Source organism: Cylas formicarius, unplaced genomic scaffold (genome assembly GCF_029955315.1).
Source record: "Cylas formicarius isolate icCylForm1 unplaced genomic scaffold, icCylForm1.1 PGA_scaffold_4__25_contigs__length_36172078, whole genome shotgun sequence".
In the NCBI taxonomy this organism is placed as follows: Eukaryota; Metazoa; Arthropoda; class Insecta; order Coleoptera; family Brentidae; genus Cylas; species Cylas formicarius.
The window spans coordinates 32980180-33002747 of NW_026844334.1; the positions used below are offsets into that span (position 1 = coordinate 32980180).

Genomic DNA, 22568 nt, shown 5'->3' on the forward strand with positions numbered 1-22568 from the left:
TCAACTTTTCTATTATTTTAGCCGTTTGTGATTATTTCTTTGGAATGAGTGACTTAATTATGTTCAGGCTACGACGAGATGGCATTTTTTAAACTTTATTTTCAAAATGTAATTTGAAAATTACAATTACTGCAGCAACAGGTACATGAAAACGCTGACGTTATAGATCGTACGTAACTCCTCCCTCCTTAAGAAGCAAACTTAATGGAATGAGTTTGCTCCACCTGATTTAATATATCAGGTCGAAAGGACGGTTTTGGTTAGTTAGTAGGGATGTTCCGATACCATTAAAGTATCGATACCTATTCATTTCGATAGTACTCAAATCTTTTTTCGATACTACTCAAATAAATACTCCTAAAGTATCGATTCTTACTCATATCGATACTTTTAGCACTTTATTATTTTTTTATTAATTTAAGGAAACTAACAATGAACGTTGAAGGACAATAATTAAAACAAAATTAAGAAGGAGAAGAATAAAGGTTTGTGTCACGTTAAGCACGTACTTTAAACAAAAAACTCCATGATAACATTGGAATAATAAGCCTATGATTACAATAAATAAAATTATTCGTAAGCAATCTTTTGTATGTTTGACAATGAAAAAAAATGAAGGGCGGACGTCTTTCTCGCTTTTGGCTCGGGCTCGGTCGAGTGAAGTCGGACGAGTTCGGCTTCGCTCTCGCGAGACAACGCGTCACCATAGATCAGATCGAGATTATGTTTGTCTGATGCGTTCGGTTTTTTTTAATAGTGAGGCTGATTCGATTTGTTACCAAGTACTTTTGTTTCGATACCGAGTAAGTATCGCAAAATTGATTCGATGCTATAAATACTTGGTATCGAATCAAAAGTATCGAGTACCTATTCGTAGTTACTAGTATCGGAATATCCCTATTAGTTATGATTGGTCTGAAGACATCTTGGTAGAAGCTTTTGATCAATTTCTTCAATCGGATGTAGTTGATTTGCTATAATCCTTTAATAGATATAGATCTTGCAAGTTAATTTGAGTGATGTTCGACAATGGATGAGATATAGTTGGTTTCAAGTCTTTAATGCAAAGTTCGGGTAAAAGCAGAGGCAGTGCTTTGATAATTTCACCATCGTTGAAGTAACTTTTCTTGCCCACGGTAATTTCGCGAATCACTGGCATTTCGATGTTACATTTAGCAAATACCAACGTATTTTTAACGGGTAAAACAAGTACTTTTTGTTGCGTTGCTGTGTAAAAGGTTGTGGTAGTTCGATGTGGTAACTTCGTCAGCTATTTAGACATTCGTCCTTCGAGTTATGGTGGCAGTAGAAAGTGCTCTCGATTTTGGGACAGCAAAATTGTAGTAGAGATATGTATGCTTTGGGACATCCCCACTCCTCTCCCTTTTGTGGGCGTGTCCTCCTTCCCCACGACTCTCTAGCTCCTCCGCCTTTACCCATAAACCCTTGAAACTGGCCCCCATTGGATAAGCAAGCACCAATGCGGTTTAATCAATCTCCCCACCTCTAGTTTGCGATGGCGGCGAAGCCAATCAGAGCCCAGATATTTTCCCACCCGTATGAAAAGCAATGGCGTCAATGAGACTTGATCATATTGTTCGCGTGACCATCTGCACCCTCTAGCGGTTCGAATGTAAACTAGTGTCCCCTCTTGGAATAAGATTTTCTTTAATAAGGTAACCCCACCTAGTGAATATTGACCAAAACATTTATTTTAAAAACATATAATTCTGCGAATGTGTACCCTCGCGGGTACAAACTGTACTTTTATTGCGCACAAAGGACAGGGGAAATAAAGACGAAAAGTGTTGGATTTCTTTTCTCGGAACTGGAAGCTGGCAGGCACCACCAATAATATCTGCAAAACAAAAAGCTGGTTAAAATTTTCATTAATAAAGTAGGATATTAGAAAGCATATACCTTTTTAATTTACTAAGCCATCTACCGTGCGTTAACTTCATACATATTTCCGCATGCTTCTGTTTTAAGGTATCGTGAGATATTTGACTATTTATCTGGGAAAAGTTCATATGTCGAAAATATTATGTGCATGTGGCCGTGGTAGGCTTTCTTTGCTATTATAATTTTATTTTTATTATTTAATATTTACAAAATTAATTTATCTATCTTATTGATGATTTTGATTTTCTTTGCTATTTTTATTATTTAATATTTTCAAAATTAATTTATCTATCTTATTGATGATTTTAAGATATCGCAGTCAACTTTACTATTTCATCAATTTCTTTTATTTATTGCTGATCTTTGAGGATAGTGTACATACTTTTTTTCGTAACTTATCTGTATCTACCCTTTAATTTCCTATCAAGCCATAAAGCAAACTCGAAAGGCATCTTAACTAAAAAGTCATATACTTTAAAGCTGCTGCGACTACTACATGAAAGTGTGTTTCTATGCAATCTCAACAATAATGAAATCTGGACGCTTATATTAAATACTGTAATACTCTTCTCTGCTAACGCTCTAGGAGACGCTATTTGAACCCTGTTCAAAGAAAAACTTCTACAGCCCAAATAACCTCTCTGAACCACACTTAAGCGCATCACTCTTTCACTGTCTTGCAGCCTTCAGATTAATATTCCGTACTAACTACGTATGCCATACACGAAACGTTCTCTTTTCTAATTTTTTCTATGCGCTACATTAACGAACAGGATCTAAACTTTTCTGTCTGTGTATTTTGTTAGCCACCTTAAAAAAATTAAGAAAAGGTATGCGAACCTAGAGGATATTTTCCATATTTTTCACAAATGGTGACAACAATTAATGCAAGTATTATTTTTAATAATAATCCATCTTTCGCTATGACACGAAAACATCGATTTTTTAATTCTAACTTTTCTCATAGAGCTTCCCTTTAGTCTCTATCTGTTCTTTAACTAAATCCCCACCTTTTTGAAAACCAACCTCTAAAAATAGTTAATTTTCTCTAATTTAAATTTGTACGTTTTCCGCAATATGTGTGAATATTTTCGCTAGAGCATTTAGTTACTTAGTACATGTCCTAATCAATATTTTAAAAATATAATTCTAATGATACGTGTTTACGATTTGAAGATAACGAAACATTCCCCAGTTTCATAAATGAGAGCTCACTGCCAAACTACCAAACATCACAGTACAAGCTACCGTACTACGCCCCCCTGGACAAAATCAGGTCAGTCCCAAGAGGATAGGGCCGCAATTTCGAAAAATGTTCATGTCTCCCCACTATGCATTTGTACAAGAAGCAGGGCCGGATTAACAGCAATTATATTCTTGTCAGTCAACATACAGCCGCCGATTGAATTCTTGGATTCTGCTTTACTAGTTGCCATGGTCTGTCAAATATGTTACTTAAAAATTGTATATTTTTTTACAAATAATATACCTTTCCTAAAATAATTCCGCCTTTGTCAAGTTGGACACGGGCACGTCTGTCCGCTTTGAAAAGCGCGGCGTATGTATCTTCCAAAATGATCCAAATTGTTAACCTTTTTTTGATTCCTCGTTCCCTGATTCAATTCTGAGATGTTGCTTCACGAGTTACCATGATTTGTCAAATATTTTAATTAAAAAAAAAATCTATTATTTAGCAACAATATACCTTTTTAAAAATAATTTCGTCTTTTTCAAGTTCAACGGGACACGTGTGTTCGTTTCGAAAGGTTTCGTAGTCTGTAGCTCTGTCGAATTCTCCAAAATTCGTTAAACCTTCAGATATTTTCAAAATTTGTCCAACGCAGACTTCCACTCACGCAGTTTCGAAAACTTTCTGGTCTCCCCGCCATGCATTTGTACACGAAGCCGTTCTGGACTATCAGCAAACAGCACATCCGTCATTTTTCTTCTCGGATTCCGCTTGACGAGTTACATCGATCTGTCAAATATTTAATGTAAAACAATCTTATCTATTACTTTTACCCCAATATTAAGTACCTATTCAAAATTAGTAGCGCCTTTTCGAGTTCGAAAGGTTTCGTAGCCTATAGCCCTGCCGAAATGTCATTGCATTTGTACACGAAGCAGGGTCGGATTGTCAGCAAACACCACAAGCGTCACTTTTCTTCTCGGTTTCTGCTTGACGAATTACATCGATCGGTCAAATATTTAATATAAAAAATATCTATTTTACCAAAAATACGTACTCTTCTAAGATAAATTAGCTCTTTTCGAGTTTAAGAGGACACGTATGTCAACTGTAGGATGTTTTATTATTATATTTTCCAGTGTCTATAAATTAATAAACAACAGAAGCTTCCGAATAAAAAAATTACAACATGAGTTTTTTTTTCTTGAAACTTAAAAGTTCTAACCCCTAAAACCATATTTTTAATACGCTGGCGGACGTATAACAATCCCCAAAAATTACCATATTTAAATTGTTACTATTGATATATTTCTATTCCGAACTTAACTCAATACATGCAAAAAAAAACTAGCGAATGTTATTTATTATCTCCGATGGGTGGATGATTGAGAAACGTTTAAATAAATCTACCTTTCTGTCTCTCTTTTTCTATATAGGTTACTCATTCTCTCTATCTGTTACTTTCCACAATCCGAATTTACACTTGGCCCCCCAAAAATCTTGTAAAATTTTATCTGCTTAACTTCTTCGCGTTGTTCATATGGCTGAATTTTTTGGGAGATATATCATGCGTTATTTCTATTAAAATTCTGTTTCCTTTTTACCTACTTCAAAAACGTAAGCGAGCATTTTTGGGTTGTTTTATTAAACAAAAATTGATACTAAACAAGATCCGTATCTCCGACCTCAGCCTCCTTTGATCACTCCCCAATTTTTTTTAATTAAGTATAGAAACCTCGTCGAACATATACATAATACTAGGTCAAAATGTTACGCGGTTACTCATTAAAGTCGCAATTCCGAAAGCTTCTTACCTATCTTTTTTCAGTCTTTTTTTGTTTTATTTATCCGTATATGAAACACACATTGAACACAAAACTTAAACTCGTTGGCGATATTGCATTAAGCAACAAACGCGGATAACAGAAACGAACCCTTAACACAAACGCTTCTTTAAACTTCGACTGACACGTGAAACAACCCGCATTCCTACGAAAGGCAGGTAAACCAAGCAGGTCAAATTTTAAGCTACCCTCCAGTGTCGTCGTAGGTTGGGGCATAGTAAATAGCGAATACAACAAAGCGGTAATTTATAATAATTTAATTTGCATTTTATTTAACTTAAGTTGTTTTGTAGAAAATGAGACATTTCTACAATTAATCAATATACTACGAGTACTTTTCCGCTTAATTACTATTTTTGAGAAACAAAAGGAAACGTTAGATTCCATTCAAACTTTTTCGGTTTTCATGATATCTCGCGTTTATTTAGAAGCCTGTGTCCTTAACCAGACGTTTCCAAAGCCTGGTTTGATATTATGTATATAAATCTTAACAAACACGAAAAATAGAGTTATATTGCCACCGAAAATCTGAATTTATGTTTAAAAATGTAACTTCCCGTATTTAAACTATTGCCTGCATTGGCGCCTATATTTTATAGTTTTTTTTGTATCCTATTTTTTTGTTTTGCTTGCAAATGTGTGTCCATTTTTCGGGTACTGAATTTTTTTTTTCTCAAATTATTACAAATTACTCAAAACGGAGTTAAAAAGAGACGAGGAGAAAAGGGAAGAACCCTTATTTCTCCGACACTGACCTCCGAGGTTTATAAAAATTGACGCCTTGACACCCTCCCCGTGAATATTTTACAAAGGATTTTTAAAATTTAACTTCCAAATAACGCATACTCTCGCCTAGTGTCACAGTTTCGGGCCCCATTTTGCTATGGTTAGACAGGTTTATTCTTGTACATTGTCGGGACAAAAGAAGCATCTCCTTCATCCAAATTGACTTTTTCATACCTAATACAACAGCTGCCGGGCATCATCTCGCCTTAATTGTAGGTAGGATCATGAAGATCCTTCAATATTTTGTTGCACCAGGTATTTAGCTTAGCCTAGAATTCTTTTGAAAAATTATTATTTTAAAAAAAGGCGCGCTAGATCAGTTGCCGTTTCAGCGATATTTCCTTGTTTCCCGTGTCGGAGTTTATCTCTTTTCTTTTGTGCATATTCTTGTTTTAATTAAATCTTGATTATCTTTTTATGCCAATTTTGACGATCATCTAATTTTTTGTAACTAAAATTAATTCAATAGAAACAATTAAGGCGAGATGATGCCCGGCAGCTGTTGTATTAGGTATGAAAAAGTCAATTTGGATGAAGGAGATGCTTCTTTTGTCCCGACAATGTACAAGAATAAACCTGTCTAACCATAGCAAAATGGGGCCCGAAACTGTGACACTAGGCGAGAGTATGCGTTATTTGGAAGTTAAATTTTAAAAATCCTTTGTAAAATATTCACGGGGAGGGTGTCAAGGCGTCAATTTTTATAAACCTCGGAGGTCAGTGTCGGAGAAATAAGGGTTCTTCCCTTTTCTCCTCGTCTCTTTTTAACTCCGTTTTGAGTAATTTGTAATAATTTGAGAAAAAAAAAATTCAGTACCCGAAAAATGGACACATATTTGCAAGCAAAACAAAAAAATAGGATACAAAAAAAACTATAAAATATAGGCGCCAATGCAGGCAATAGTTTAAATACGGGAAGTTACATTTTTAAACATAAATTCAGATTTTCGGTGGCAATATAACTCTATTTTTCGTGTTTGTTAAGATTTATATACATAATATCAAACCAGGCTTTGGAAACGTCTGGTTAAGGACACAGGCTTCTAAATAAACGCGAGATATCATGAAAACCGAAAAAGTTTGAATGGAATCTAACGTTTCCTTTTGTTTCTCAAAAATAGTAATTAAGCGGAAAAGTACTCGTAGTATATTGATTAATTGTAGAAATGTCTCATTTTCTACAAAACAACTTAAGTTAAATAAAATGCAAATTAAATTATTATAAATTACCGCTTTGTTGTATTCGCTATTTACTATGCCCCAACCTACGACGACACTGGAGGGTAGCTTAAAATTTGACCTGCTTGGTTTACCTGCCTTTCGTAGGAATGCGGGTTGTTTCACGTGTCAGTCGAAGTTTAAAGAAGCGTTTGTGTTAAGGGTTCGTTTCTGTTATCCGCGTTTGTTGCTTAATGCAATATCGCCAACGAGTTTAAGTTTTGTGTTCAATGTGTGTTTCATATACGGATAAATAAAACAAAAAAAGACTGAAAAAAGATAGGTAAGAAGCTTTCGGAATTGCGACTTTAATGAGTAACCGCGTAACATTTTGACCTAGTATTATGTATATGTTCGACGAGGTTTCTATACTTAATTAAAAAAAATTGGGGAGTGATCAAAGGAGGCTGAGGTCGGAGATACGGATCTTGTTTAGTATCAATTTTTGTTTAATAAAACAACCCAAAAATGCTCGCTTACGTTTTTGAAGTAGGTAAAAAGGAAACAGAATTTTAATAGAAATAACGCATGATATATCTCCCAAAAAATTCAGCCATATGAACAACGCGAAGAAGTTAAGCAGATAAAATTTTACAAGATTTTTGGGGGGCCAAGTGTAAATTCGGATTGTGGAAAGTAACAGATAGAGAGAATGAGTGACCTATATAGAAAAAGAGAGACAGAAAGGTAGATTTATTTAAACGTTTCTCAATCATCCACCCATCGGAGATAATAAATAACATTCGCTAGTTTTTTTTGCATGTATTGAGTTAAGTTCGGAATAGAAATATATCAATAGTAACAATTTAAATATGGTAATTTTTGGGGATTGTTATACGTCCGCCAACGTATTAAAAATATGGTTTTAGGGGTTAGAACTTTTAAGTTTCAAGAAAAAAAACTCATGTTGTAATTTTTTTATTCGGAAGCTTCTGTTGTTTATTAATTTATAGACACTGGAAAATATAATAATAAAACATCCTACAGTTGACATACGTGTCCTCTTAAACTCGAAAAGAGCTAATTTATCTTAGAAGAGTACGTATTTTTGGTAAAATAGATATTTTTTATATTAAATATTTGACCGATCGATGTAATTCGTCAAGCAGAAACCGAGAAGAAAAGTGACGCTTGTGGTGTTTGCTGACAATCCGACCCTGCTTCGTGTACAAATGCAATGACATTTCGGCAGGGCTATAGGCTACGAAACCTTTCAAACTCGAAAAGGCGCTACTAATTTTGAATAGGTACTTAATATTGGGGTAAAAGTAATAGATAAGATTGTTTTACATTAAATATTTGACAGATCGATGTAACTCGTCAAGCGGAATCCGAGAAGAAAAATGACGGATGTGCTGTTTGCTGATAGTCCAGAACGGCTTCGTGTACAAATGCATGGCGGAGAGACCAGAAAGTTTTCGAAACTGCGTGAGTGGAAGTCTGCGTTGGACAAATTTTGAAAATATCTGAAGGTTTAACGAATTTTGGAGAATTCGACAGAGCTACAGACTACGAAACCTTTCGAAACGAACACACGTGTCCTGTTGAACTTGAAAAAGACGAAATTATTTTTAAAAAGGTATATTGTTGCTAAATAATAGATTTTTTTTTAATTAAAATATTTGACAGATCATGGTAACTCGTGAAGCAACATCTCAGAATTGAATCGGCGAGTTGTGTATTTGCTGGCAATCCGAGCCTGCTTGGATCATTTTGGAAGATACATACGCCTGCGCTTTTCAAAGCGGACAGACGTGCCCGTGTCCAACTTGACAAAGGCGGAATTATTTTAGGATAGGTATATTATTTGTAAAAAAATATACAATTTTTAAGTAACATATTTGACAGACCATGGCAACTAGTAAAGCAGAATCCAAGAATTCAATCGGCGGCTGTATGTTGACTGACAAGAATATAATTGCTGTTAATCCGGCCCTGCTTCTTGTACAAATGCATAGTGGGGAGACATGAACATTTTTCGAAATTGCGGCCCTATCCTCTTGGGATTCTACGTTGGACAAATTCTGAAAACGGCCCAGAAATATAATTGGTGAGAAAATAGTTTTTTTGTTGTGTTAACAGTTAACAATTTTTTATTTTGGAAATAAGGGGTTTCAGTGTGTACTGGTATTAGTGAATCAATTTAATGACCTCAGCATCTCTAAACCCCCATCTTGAGACGCGTTAACGATCCGGATCGAGTTACGTCGCGTAATTGTGTCACTTTTTTAATTAAAAAATGAAAGAGATGTACCTACCATACTTTAGAAACCCCTACTCCCCCTTGGAGGTGCTGAAATAAGTTTTGGCATAAAATATAAGTTCCTCGTATTACTTTGATATGATAAGTATAAGTCTTGCCTGTTTTTTTTTAAGGAGGTTCAAACCCGTGCGAGGTGAGGTTTGATATATGAAACAGACCAGTCATGGGGACACGAGATATGCAAAGTTTCAGCGTAGTCGTCGCCACATTGCTGCCAACACTGCATATATAAGGAATCACGAACCATTCAGGTAAAATTTTGAAAACACATATTTATGGCAATATAGAACCTCTCTTGTTTTTAACAGGAATATTGAGACTTAGACCAGTATCTTTTGAAGTAGGCATGTGGGGTAAAGAAGACGCAGAAGCTTCAGTCGGGTACCATTGGTAACGTAGGCGATTAATATATTTCCACCACTACATATGTTGGATTTGAATTTCCCATTTGATGCTTTGACTGACTAAATGAGGAAACTTGGAGGTAAGCTCTTACGGAATTCTATCGAAATATGTTTAGTAACATATTGGTGCATTACAGTCTTCCAGTCAGTTTCACATAAACTTTGCACGTATTATAGAAATGCCACCTACTTTTTTTGTGTTAATATTATTGAAAGTAGTAGCTGGTAGCTGTAGTCGTAAGCCCAGAGAGTCTCTGTTTTGAACATAATACACAAAATGGGGCGTTCAAAAACAATAGACTGCATGCCTTTTAGAGTCGGCGTAAACTATGGTCATATACCCCTGATCAAATTCAGAACTAGAAAATCGTTGTGTCTCTGCATTAAAAATAATAGTAAAATTTATTGTAGGCACCTAGTAGAGTATCGAAAATTTCCATTTTTAGTGCCAAATTGGTTACTCCAGTAAATTCCAACTGTTCTAATTTTTTTTTTAATAATTTATGATGTTAGTGAGTTTCATTGCAATTATTTGTTACTTAAATTTTCTGCGTATTAAACCTTAATTAACAGTACGCTATTCGTTAACGCAGGTAGAATTAATGACGCTGACTGACCTGATTTTGTCCAGGGGGGCGTAGTACGGTAGCTTGTACTGTGATGTTTGGTAGTTTGGCAGTGAGCTCTCATTTATGAAACTGGGGAATGTTTCGTTATCTTCAAATCGTAAACACGTATCATTAGAATTATATTTTTAAAATATTGATTAGGACATGTACTAAGTAACTAAATGCTCTAGCGAAAATATTCACACATATTGCGGAAAACGTACAAATTTAAATTAGAGAAAATTAACTATTTTTAGAGGTTGGTTTTCAAAAAGGTGGGGATTTAGTTAAAGAACAGATAGAGACTAAAGGGAAGCTCTATGAGAAAAGTTAGAATTAAAAAATCGATGTTTTCGTGTCATAGCGAAAGATGGATTATTATTAAAAATAATACTTGCATTAATTGTTGTCACCATTTGTGAAAAATATGGAAAATATCCTCTAGGTTCGCATACCTTTTCTTAATTTTTTTAAGGTGGCTAACAAAATACACAGACAGAAAAGTTTAGATCCTGTTCGTTAATGTAGCGCATAGAAAAAATTAGAAAAGAGAACGTTTCGTGTATGGCATACGTAGTTAGTACGGAATATTAATCTGAAGGCTGCAAGACAGTGAAAGAGTGATGCGCTTAAGTGTGGTTCAGAGAGGTTATTTGGGCTGTAGAAGTTTTTCTTTGAACAGGGTTCAAATAGCGTCTCCTAGAGCGTTAGCAGAGAAGAGTATTACAGTATTTAATATAAGCGTCCAGATTTCATTATTGTTGAGATTGCATAGAAACACACTTTCATGTAGTAGTCGCAGCAGCTTTAAAGTATATGACTTTTTAGTTAAGATGCCTTTCGAGTTTGCTTTATGGCTTGATAGGAAATTAAAGGGTAGATACAGATAAGTTACGAAAAAAAGTATGTACACTATCCTCAAAGATCAGCAATAAATAAAAGAAATTGATGAAATAGTAAAGTTGACTGCGATATCTTAAAATCATCAATAAGATAGATAAATTAATTTTGAAAATATTAAATAATAAAAATAGCAAAGAAAATCAAAATCATCAATAAGATAGATAAATTAATTTTGTAAATATTAAATAATAAAAATAAAATTATAATAGCAAAGAAAGCCTACCACGGCCACATGCACATAATATTTTCGACATATGAACTTTTCCCAGATAAATAGTCAAATATCTCACGATACCTTAAAACAGAAGCATGCGGAAATATGTATGAAGTTAACGCACGGTAGATGGCTTAGTAAATTAAAAAGGTATATGGTTTCTAATATCCTACTTTATTAATGAAAATTTTAACCAGCTTTTTGTTTTGCAGATATTATTGGTGGTGCCTGCCAGCTTCCAGTTCCGAGAAAAGAAATCCAACACTTTTCGTCTTTATTTCCCCTGTCCTTTGTGCGCAATAAAAGTACAGTTTGTACCCGCGAGGGTACACATTCGCAGAATTATATGTTTTTAAAATAAATGTTTTGGTCAATATTCACTAGGTGGGGTTACCTTATTAAAGAAAATCTTATTCCAAGAGGGGACACTAGTTTACATTCGAACCGCTAGAGGGTGCAGATGGTCACGCGAACAATATGATCAAGTCTCATTGACGCCATTGCTTTTCATACGGGTGGGAAAATATCTGGGCTCTGATTGGCTTCGCCGCCATCGCAAACTAGAGGTGGGGAGATTGATTAAACCGCATTGGTGCTTGCTTATCCAATGGGAGCCAGTTTCAAGGGTTTATGGGTAAAGGCGGAGGAGCTAGAGAGTCGTGGGGAAGGAGGACACGCCCACAAAAGGGAGAGGAGTGGGGATGTCCCAAAGCATACATATCTCTACTAATTCTATTCTCTGTCTTCGTCGCGTGCGACGTAAGGGTATTTTGGGATCATTATCGAATTAGTTTGGATAACAGGAAATTCGTGAAAGAAAGAAAAAATTTTAAACCTCAAAATAGGGACGTGAATAATTATTTCACCATCTATAAACATTAGTTTGGTTAAATTTTGGTACTCTATTTACGTTATATATTAATTTTAAGTAATCGACCATTCTTTGAATGCAAACACGATTGCGTTCCCTAAATTATCCAAGAAATTTATCAGTCAGTCCAGTGTAATTTGGGATAAAATACTTTAAACAACAACCGAAGATTAATCGTATTATCAACAGATCCTTATATACGCATCCTTTTCTCTAGTTAGTTTTGATTGCGAAATAATGTTGAAATCGTTAAGTTAAAATTATCAAGCAGTGGCTTTGATAATGATATTCGAAAGTTCAAACTTTCCAATACATGTTTTCTGATTTTTCTGGAAGGTATCCTTATAAAATTTTGCATCATCCGAGTCAAGTGTACCGAAAAGCCATTTCTGTGCTTTACGTACTACATTAAGCAGTTGTCTTTTTGATTTATAATAAGGTGACACGTTTTTGATCTTTTTGTACTAAGTTCATTAAATAATCAGTTTTTAATTAGAAGCTTTCCGCAAGACCATGATTAGACGTTGGGTTGTTCAGGTGTTCTTCTGAAATTGGACTATTGGACTATTTTTAAGTCAGCAAAATGAAAGAAAGCGTGTTTATTATAAATTAAGTTAGAAAAGTCAAGATTTAGGGGAAGAGGCTTTTTTAAGGCAATTAATTTTACATTTTCGTTACCTACTAGTTCTTCGTAAATTTTGGTAAAGCCTTATTACGTAATAATGAATTATTTCTATCGAAGAATGAAATCTTTCAACGAGCGAGTTAGAGTTACTGTTTTTTGAAGTTGTATAATGCAACTCAATTTTGTACAGTCTTCCGAGTCTTTATTCTTAAACTCCGTTCCACGGTCAAAGGTGATGTGATACGAAAATTAAGAGGCAATTAATGACAGCTGTCCCTATCAAACTTTTAATGACTTTATCTAGACAACGCGTCAAAAATTGTCCAAAAAATATATGGCTGTCGATTTAAAAAATTGTATTTGTTCGAATGGTTTTGAGGTTATGGGTGTTAATAGTATATTATGCAACAAGTGAAGTAAACGGCATTTGAGTCACGAGTTCGTTTGGTAGGAGCGGAGCGAGTGTTTAATAGACGAGTGACTTAAAAAGTTTACCAAACGTGTTGCATACTGTAATTTTTCTACGACCGTTAGTTTTTCGGTGAATTTTTGGAAAATAACACCAATGCATTCTGCTAGCTGACAAGATCACGTCGTATAGTCGTCGATAATTGGTAATTATTCGTCATCGACATCGCCAAGAAGTAGAATATTGTACGTTTTGTAGGCGTCATTGGTAGGACGTATATGCAACGTACCACTATGATCCTAAATGTATAATTTACATAATAGTATATTTATTTTTCGAGTAAATAGAATCTCTCTGATATGTAATACTGATTGAGATATATAAGATAACATGCTCGAATATTTATTGATATTTTTTCATATTGTTTATAATTGTTATTCATCGATTTTAAAATTAATCTACTGGAAACTGGAAATTAGAAAATTAAAGCGCATTCTTCATTAATTATGCAGAAATGGCTTTCATAGGAGTCGAGTTTGAGAAAGAGGACGACGGTGGCGGCTTATCTATAGTCCATTACAGTTGGTTAACTTAGAAAATCTAAATGGTTTTGGCCACCCACCAAAACACAAGGCAAATTTGAAAAACTGTTAAAACTGGGAACATCTCTAAAGGAAGATTCCTGGCCCTTATGTAATGTGTATAATTTTTTTTTGAGTCAGAGGTAAGATACTGTTTTAACTATTTAGTTTTGAATATCATAGAATCAAATTATCTGTAGATGAAAATATAAAACATTTGTTAACTATTTTTTTTATATTTTAGGTCGGATTCGCCATATAGTTCAGCAAGATTAATTCCATCAACTTAATCTGTCCATTACCAATTATGTATCGTCTTTTAAGCAAGCAGCAGTAATTAAGGAAATAAAACCTTGAGGTGATAATAATACCTACTGAATTAGCAGATATTTTACACTTACAGGTCTATAAATCAGTCTTCTAAGAATACTCAATTATATTATAGAGCAAAATAAGGAAAGCAAATTTGGTACAGGATTGGCTCGTAATTTATTAAAAATTTTTGTAAAACATTGTCATCATTTATATGGGCCAGCGTTTCTAATTTACAACATTCATCTTCTGATTCGCCTTAAATGAGATATTGATAAGTATAGTCCCTTAGACAATTTTTCAGCTTTTCTCTTTGAGAATTTTTTAGGCCAACTAAAATCACTGTTTAAATCATCAAAATCTCCCTTGCAACGATTATTAGAACATGATTTACTAATACACCTTACCTTAATAATAATAATAATAATTGTGGGCCTCTGAACATCAATGATTATCATAACATCAAACAGTATAAAAAACTGTTTTTTCAAAATTTCACTGTAACGGCAATTAACTTGTTTCAAGCAAATTGTATTATGGAATGATTGACAATATTGAAATTCATAATATCTTAAAAAGGAATGATGGCTCTATTTTTATCGTGGGAAAAGCGTTTTCTGAATTACAAAATCTATTTACCAATCCAATAAATTCAGTTGATTTGTATATAGGTCCTCCACAGCTCTTTTAATGTGTCTAAAATCTTTTGTTTTTGTTTTTTAGGAAAATTTTTTTTATACAGATATTTTATACAAAAATTTATATATTCAATACATTTTTCATTACATAATCGTCTCTTTTTGGATTCCATACTACATTAATTAGGGACGTGTACAGTACGTCATACAACAACAAAGAATAACGTAAAATTTCCGTTTTAATATGACGTTATTTTATGTTTCTTAATATACGTAAATGGGCTGTGATATTTTCACGTTATTTTTTCGTGATATACACGTCAAAGGTAAGGCCGAATCAACGTAGTCGATTACCAATAATCGACGTGTCAGTTGGGCAGTGACATGACCGTCAGAATTGACAAAATTTGTGCGGTAAAATTTTCGAAGACATCCGATTTCTCCCAAACCCGTGGAGTAATATCCCGGAAATGTCCAAAGGATCACGGATCTATGAAACAAGAAACTCACGTGCTAAAGTGACGCTTTCCGCATGCTAGATCGGTGTATAATTAGATATTTTACAGAAGGGAGTAGAAAATAGTATATTATGCAACAAGTGCGGTAAACGGCATTTCAACTATTTCAACAACATCTAGAAGAAAACTCTTCTATTTCATTATTCAAATTTAAACTCTCAAAAGTATATTTTATATTTGGGAAATGTGATAATGCTTTTTTCAATAGATGGGATTTCAACAACACTAACTTGTATTTGAATGCATTTACTGCACTAATCATATCAGCAATATGCTGATTTTTCCCTTGTATTTTTAAATTTACCTGATTCATTCAACTTTGCCCTTACAACTGCCAGAAATCCGTGGTTATTTTCTAATTGTTCAAGTATTTTATCTCTGCTCAGCCACCTCACTTCAGTATGTAAAAGAAGATCTGTACATACGTGTTGAAAACCGATTGTTTTTGCGCATAACATTTGCTGATGTATAAGGCAATGATAAGAAATAAATTTCGGGAATAAGGAATCCTGTCTACATAAGGCAATAAATCCTTTTTTTTACCAGTCATTGCTGGTGCCCCGTTTATTGTACTTGACGATAACTTTTGTACAGGTAATTTTACATCTGTTATATCCCTTTTAAAAATAGAAAAGATATCTTCTCCTCTGGTGCTTTCCTTTAATGACAGAATCCTTCTTTTGTTGTAAAATCATAAATTATCACGCAATTGCTAATTGTAATATATTTGTCACGTCTGTCGATTCATCCATCTGTGGCGGAAAGAAAATACAACCGGTGTGAAGTTGTCGCCCGCGTTCCCCGCCGAGCAACTCCCCACTACCCACACGCCAACCACTAGCTCCGCCCACGGCTGCCGTGCCTGCCGCTTACGACATACACGCAAAGCCTGGCGACGGGCATTCATCATTTTATAGAAAAACGTTATATATGTTCTAAAATATTCTTCAGATTCATATTCAGATAAGAATATTACATTTATAATACTACTTCTATGTAGTATATCTCAAAAATATACGTTGGCTTACATCCAATATTTTTTTAGAAACTGTTTTTCAAAAAATAGAAAATATTTTTTTTATATAGGTTCCGGTCCATGTGCAGCCATTGCGTTGATACCACTAACGGATAATCACAAAAGGGATATTTCATCAAAATTTGAATAAAGCAACTTGGGGATTAGGGGCTGAAATAAGCAAAAAACGGATTTTGACGCAACAGAAATTATATTTTTTACATATGTTCCGGTCTATGTGCAGTGATAATATTGATACCACTAACGTATAATCACAAAAGGGGTTTTTCGTCAAAATTTGAATAAAGCAACTTGGGGATTAGGGGTTGAAATAAGCAAAAAACGGATTTTGATGAACCAGAAATTATTTTTTTTACATACCTTCCGGTCTATGTGCAGTGATTATGTTGATACCACTAACGAATAATCACAAAGGGGATATTTCATCAAAATTTGAATAAAGCAACTTGGGGATTAGGGGGTTGAAATAAGCATAAAACCGATTTTGACGAAACAAATTATTTTTTTTACATATGTTCCGGTCTATGTGCAGTGATTATGTTGATATCGCTAACGTATAATCACAAAAGGGATGTTTCATCAAAATTTGAATAAAGCAACTTGTGGATTAGGGGTTGAAATAAGCAAAAAACGGATTTTGACGAAACAGAATTTTTTTTTTACATACCTTTCGGTCTATGTGCAGTGATTATGTTGATACCACTAACGTATGATCACAAAAGGGATATTTAATGAAAATTTGAATAAAGCAACTTGGGGATTAGGGGTTGGAATAAGCAAAAAACGGATTTTGACGAAACAGAAATTATTTTTTTTACATACGTTCCGGTCTATGTGCAATGATTATGTTCATATCGCTAACGTATAATCACAAAAGGGATGTTTCATCAAAATTTGAATAAAGCAACTTGGGGATTAGGGGTTGAAATAAGCAAACAACGGAATTTGACGCAACAGAAATTATATTTTTTACATATGTTCCGGTCTATGTGCAGCGATTGTGTTGATACCACTAACGTATGATCACAAAGGGGATATTTCATCAAAATTTTAATAAAGCAACTTGGGGATTAAAGGTTGAAATAAGCAAAAAACGAATTTTGACGAAACAAATTATTTTTTTACATATGTTCCGGTCTATGTGCAGTGATTATGTTGATACCACTAACGAATAATCACAAAGGAGATATTTCGTCAAAATTTGAATAAAGCAACTTGGAGATTAGGGCTTGAAATAAGCAAAAAACCGATTTTGACGAAACGGAAATTATTTTTTTACATATGTTCCGGTCTATGTGCAGTGATTATGTTCATATCGCTAACGCATAATCACAAAAGGGATGATTCATCAAAATTTGAATAAAGCAACTTGGGGATTAGGGGTTGGAATAAGCAAAAAACGGATTTTGGAGAAACAGATTTTTTTTTCTTGATACGTTCCGTTTTAGCTTGAAAGTTGAACAACCTTGAATTGTTGAAAATTTGAGTTTATTATTATTTATTATTATTTATTATTATTCTATATGCTTCAATTTAATTCAATTTCATTATTTGGTATTGTAATTGGTGCAAAGTGGACATATTTTATGTTTAAAATTATTGGCATATTCTTTAAAACACCTCTCATCGACAAATCTTTTGCAAAATGTACATTATTGTAGTTTACGCAATTTCCACAGCAAAGACATATATCTGACATATCACTCGATTTGCGAATAAGAAGATCCCTTAGAGAATTTCTGTAATCCTTCAAATTGGTGGGGGTTAAAGGTGTGTTCAAGGAATTATCTGTAATTATTGATTTAATGTAATGTAGTATACGGGTCGAAATAATAGAAAATTCTTCTACCAAAATCTATGTATATTAACGTCCAATGTTGGTTTCTTGATAAGGGGATGATAATATGTTTGTTAAAATTTGGCAGGCTGGTGTAGAAATTGTTTGTTAGGTTATGATAGTCGAACAAAGCATAATTTCCTTGATATGGATTCCATATATTAAAATGTTCTACCTCTTTTTCGTAAATTTTTTCAAAACAGTTTATCACAATTTGAACAATTGAATTGGACATCCACGATTTTCCTGAAAGTGTGTCAAAATCTTCAATATGTGCATGAGAAAGAAATGAGGGATTAGATCAGTAGATATATAGTGACAGTTCAAGAATAAATTTTTCTCATTTTTACCTCTTAGCACCAACCAACCTACCGTCAAACGGACAAACCGTGTTTTTTCTAGAACAAACAAGAAACAAAATATGTATATGTCGCGTTGCCTATAAAACACATTTTTAAAACAAAATTTTCAGTAAGTGACGTAAGTAAAGTCACATTTCTATTCCCTGTCATTTAAAGGATATTTAAAAAACACTATATATTTCAATTTAATTCGATTATTATGCAACGTAAAAAAGTGGATTATTATATTATAAAAACAGGTAGTAACTGACCAAAAAAAGTGATCATTGTTTTTTGTTATTCACAAATCACTGAGAAAATTAACGAAAACTGAAACCCACAAAAACAAAACAAAAAAGACTCGCACTGTATTAGGGTAAATTAAAATCATAAAACTTATCAGTTGTAGAGTCATAGGGAAATAGATATCGCACTTGATATTGCACTGAATATAGTCTACAATACACATTAAATGTATTTATTCACATGTTCTCCCTTCAATGGTTAAATTAAAAATTAAAAATTGACTTAAAAATCGAAAGGCACAAACGCCTATTTGAAAAAACACGATGAACGTATGTTGTCACCAGAGAGCCATGCAGGTGGGAGTCTCAAGGTCCACGTGCTCAGACGGGAACGACTTGACACACAACCGCCTCGGACGTGCAGTCTGTCGCATGCAATTTTAAAGCGTGTCGACTTTCACATGACGTAATTTGGCAAAGAAAATTAACACCCAACAAAATTACTGATAGCACACGCAAATATATTTTGCGCCTTAAAAGCAAAGGCGATCCATCCGCCCACTAGGATATCGCCGCACCGTAGTCTCTTATCTGCGGTTGCGAGGCATTGACATCGCAAATTGGTTCGAGATAAAGTTGAATATATTGAAAAATTGAATCCAATAGCACATTTAATCTTTAAATAAATGTCTTCTAGATTGATAAACACTTTTTCAAAATAGGCATTTGCAAATCGGTCGTCTGTTTGCTGTTAACAGTAGACACGTACTATAGGTACTGGTTAGTTGCAAAAATTAAAAACCATATTAACAGGAGTCAAACTGTTTATTGACAGTGGAAAATATAATAAAAGTAGTTGGAGGTAATAAGCGAAAAATATTAAGGACTTCCGGTCATTTTTATTCTAAATATTCCCAAAATATAATGAAAAAAGATCAAAATATTTCATGCATTTTTTAAAATAAAAACTTAACGAGGCTGCCAGACGTGAATTGAGTCCTTAAGTGCACCTCATTCGATTTTTAGGAAAAACGAAATTTCAAAACAAAACCAATAAAACACATTTACAATCAAGCGGAGACAGTTTCTTCTTCCATAATTGAATAGTGTCCCCACGGCAACGTTTCTACTGATGACTTTGATATGTGACGTTTATCATGGTAAGGACTTAACCCGATCTTCTTTTGGGATACTGTGTGCAACTCCAGTTTGCTCGCTCTTATTAAATTCTGCGATATGCTTTTTTCAGAAAAATTTTGCAAATAATCGACGAAATCTTCAAAAGTTATCTTAGTTTTGATGACGGATTTTTTAACTCCTTTGATCCTCTTCGTAACACCCAAGTTTTTAAATTCACGTTCAAATGCTTCGCGATCTGTTTCTGCGGTCATCAATTGTTGTTTTGCGGTCTCTTTTTCCTCGGGTGTTTTATAGAACTTTGTGGCGTACATTTTAGCTCTCAGTCCGATAAAATGAGACATAATTCGTCCATTATTTTCATCCTTCATCAGACCCAAAACCTTTTTATTGACTCTGGGTATATCGTACGGATTATCCTCCGCATAGTCGGAAGTATCAAAATACTGGTAACAATCCTTTTTTAGAATCTCGTACGGGTCTATGGTTAATATCTCGTATACAAGAGAATCGATGTCGGTATATAAAACTCGGGAATTGGAAAATCTTTCTTGAATGTAGTTGTAGTGAAAGTCATAAATTGTTGTCTTAGCTATCTCCATAATTGACATCCCAACGTAGATAGGTTTGTTAAAATATATTTCAGATTTTTTTAATTCAATAAGAACGAGGTTTTTACTAATTATAGTTGCACTTTTAAACTCGGGTCGGGCAATCAGAGCTTCCGCACCGTAGCGACCTTCCCAGTTTTTCACAAGCTTAACGTTGGAATGGTTCCGTATGTTTTCCATTATTTTTCCAAACAGAGCATTGATCATCAATTTAAACAAGTTCTTTTCAAACTCGTTTTTGGCAGCCTGACGTAGTGCAATGTTTAGGTCGATATAGGCTTTTAACCAAGGCGACTGGCTGAACGAGATGACTCGATGTACCTTTCTTAACTTAGCTCCCAATTGTAGCGCCTGTTTCAGATTACGATAGTGAATGACATACTCCTGCTTGTCGTATAAGGTGGTCAGTAATTTTTGATTTTCGGATTCTGGATGGCAGCGATGTTCGGGACATGGAGGTAAATCTGCAAATTTGTCGTGCAACTCCTCGGGTATTTCCAAATCGACCTCCAAGATGTAGCCGACGTCCGACTCGTTGGATATATTTAAAATGTCAAGATTTTCGATTTGCTGTTCATCCAACCAATTAAAACCTCCGTACGGTAGGTATTGAGACATTGCCCACCCGTATTGGTTATTGACGTCGAAATACATCAAGTATTTATCAACTTTGGAGGGATCGTAACTGTGCATATATTTGTTGTTGGCTTCCGCATATCGTTTGGAGCACTGACTAAGGCCTCCTCGCATTCCTTTCTCGATAAACAAAATCATGTCGACGTCAGTGAGTAGATCTAGTTTTTGCATCAATTTATACAACATGCAGCTCCACGCGTATCCCGGCAGTGTGTACGCATGTGCAGGATCAAGTCCATAGGTCTTATGTGACGTTTCTCGAAACCTCTCAAAAACGTCTGCCAAGAGCAGGATGTCCGTCTTCATATAAAGTTCAGAATAATCCTGCAAATTTCGACATCCAAGTTTCTCCCAGACTTCCTGAACACGTTTGTAATCTTTTTTGGTCAACGGTTTGTCATCCAATATGTTATAAAATGCCGAAATAGGAGGCAAAACAGTTTCTTTCAACGTATTCCATCCATTCATATAATCGTAGGGGAAAACGCCTTTTTGTTTCAATATATTGGCTTGCTCCTCCGACCATTCACTAAATTCGAGCTCCAGTATCGGATATTCCGTTAAATTAGCCGCCAGCTTTTTCCAGGCCACTCGACATAAATCGAAAACTGTCGATGAATCGGAATTTCACCAAGTTGTCATTTAGGTGCCACGTAGAGGAAATATACTTTTCCTTGTTTACAGGTAGCAAGTCGATCGACCCATCACATTTGGCTAGAGCTTTTATTATTATATTTCCGTCATACGACGAAAGATTATGAAATACTACGGGAACGGTGTGGCCATCCCTAAATTGGAGATTACAATTTTCGTGTGCGGGTCCCCTGTATTTCCCAGTCAGGTGACAATGGTCTCGAACTTTTTTGTCGTCTTTTTCAAACGCCTTCTCGCATATGTGGCACAATTTAGACTTGTAAAATTCCATTTTTTGTAAAGCTGTTAGTTCATCCATTAATATATCACACAAGAATACCGTCTCAATGTTCTCAGCTAATTGCTCCATCTCATTGCACAACCATTCCGCACAATCCTCTCCCGTGTACGACCGATAATATGAAAGGGAGTCGTCATATGAACATTTAAAATAATAGCCTAGAGAGTACGGAACATGGCGCTGATACTTCTCGGTGTCGGACGCTGATTTATCACATTCGGGAACCAAAAAACATTCCGTGTCGGCATAAACAATAAAAGGAACCTTCTCTTTGTACTTAAAGTCCTTGAATTGCACAAAATTCTTGCCTTCTTCGGGAACCCTCGGAATTTCCAAATTTTTGTTTCTCTTCTCACAATCATTGGCGTGCTTCGCTAGCTTGTCCTCGGAATCAAAATAGTGCAAGCAACGCTCACAAAAATATTTTCTACCATCATGTTTCGAAAGTTGGGATGATAAAAGCCGAGACATACTTTTGATCCATACATAATGGTACGTAACGGGCG

At 34.7% G+C, this 22568-nt stretch overlaps 1 protein-coding gene across 5 annotated transcripts in view; it reads right to left on the reverse strand.

Moving 5' to 3' along the window:
- The window catches only part of LOC132701184 (F-box only protein 28), a 149418-nt gene that overhangs the window by 23001 nt on the left and 103849 nt on the right, over positions 1–22568 (reverse strand). The window lies entirely within an intron of this gene.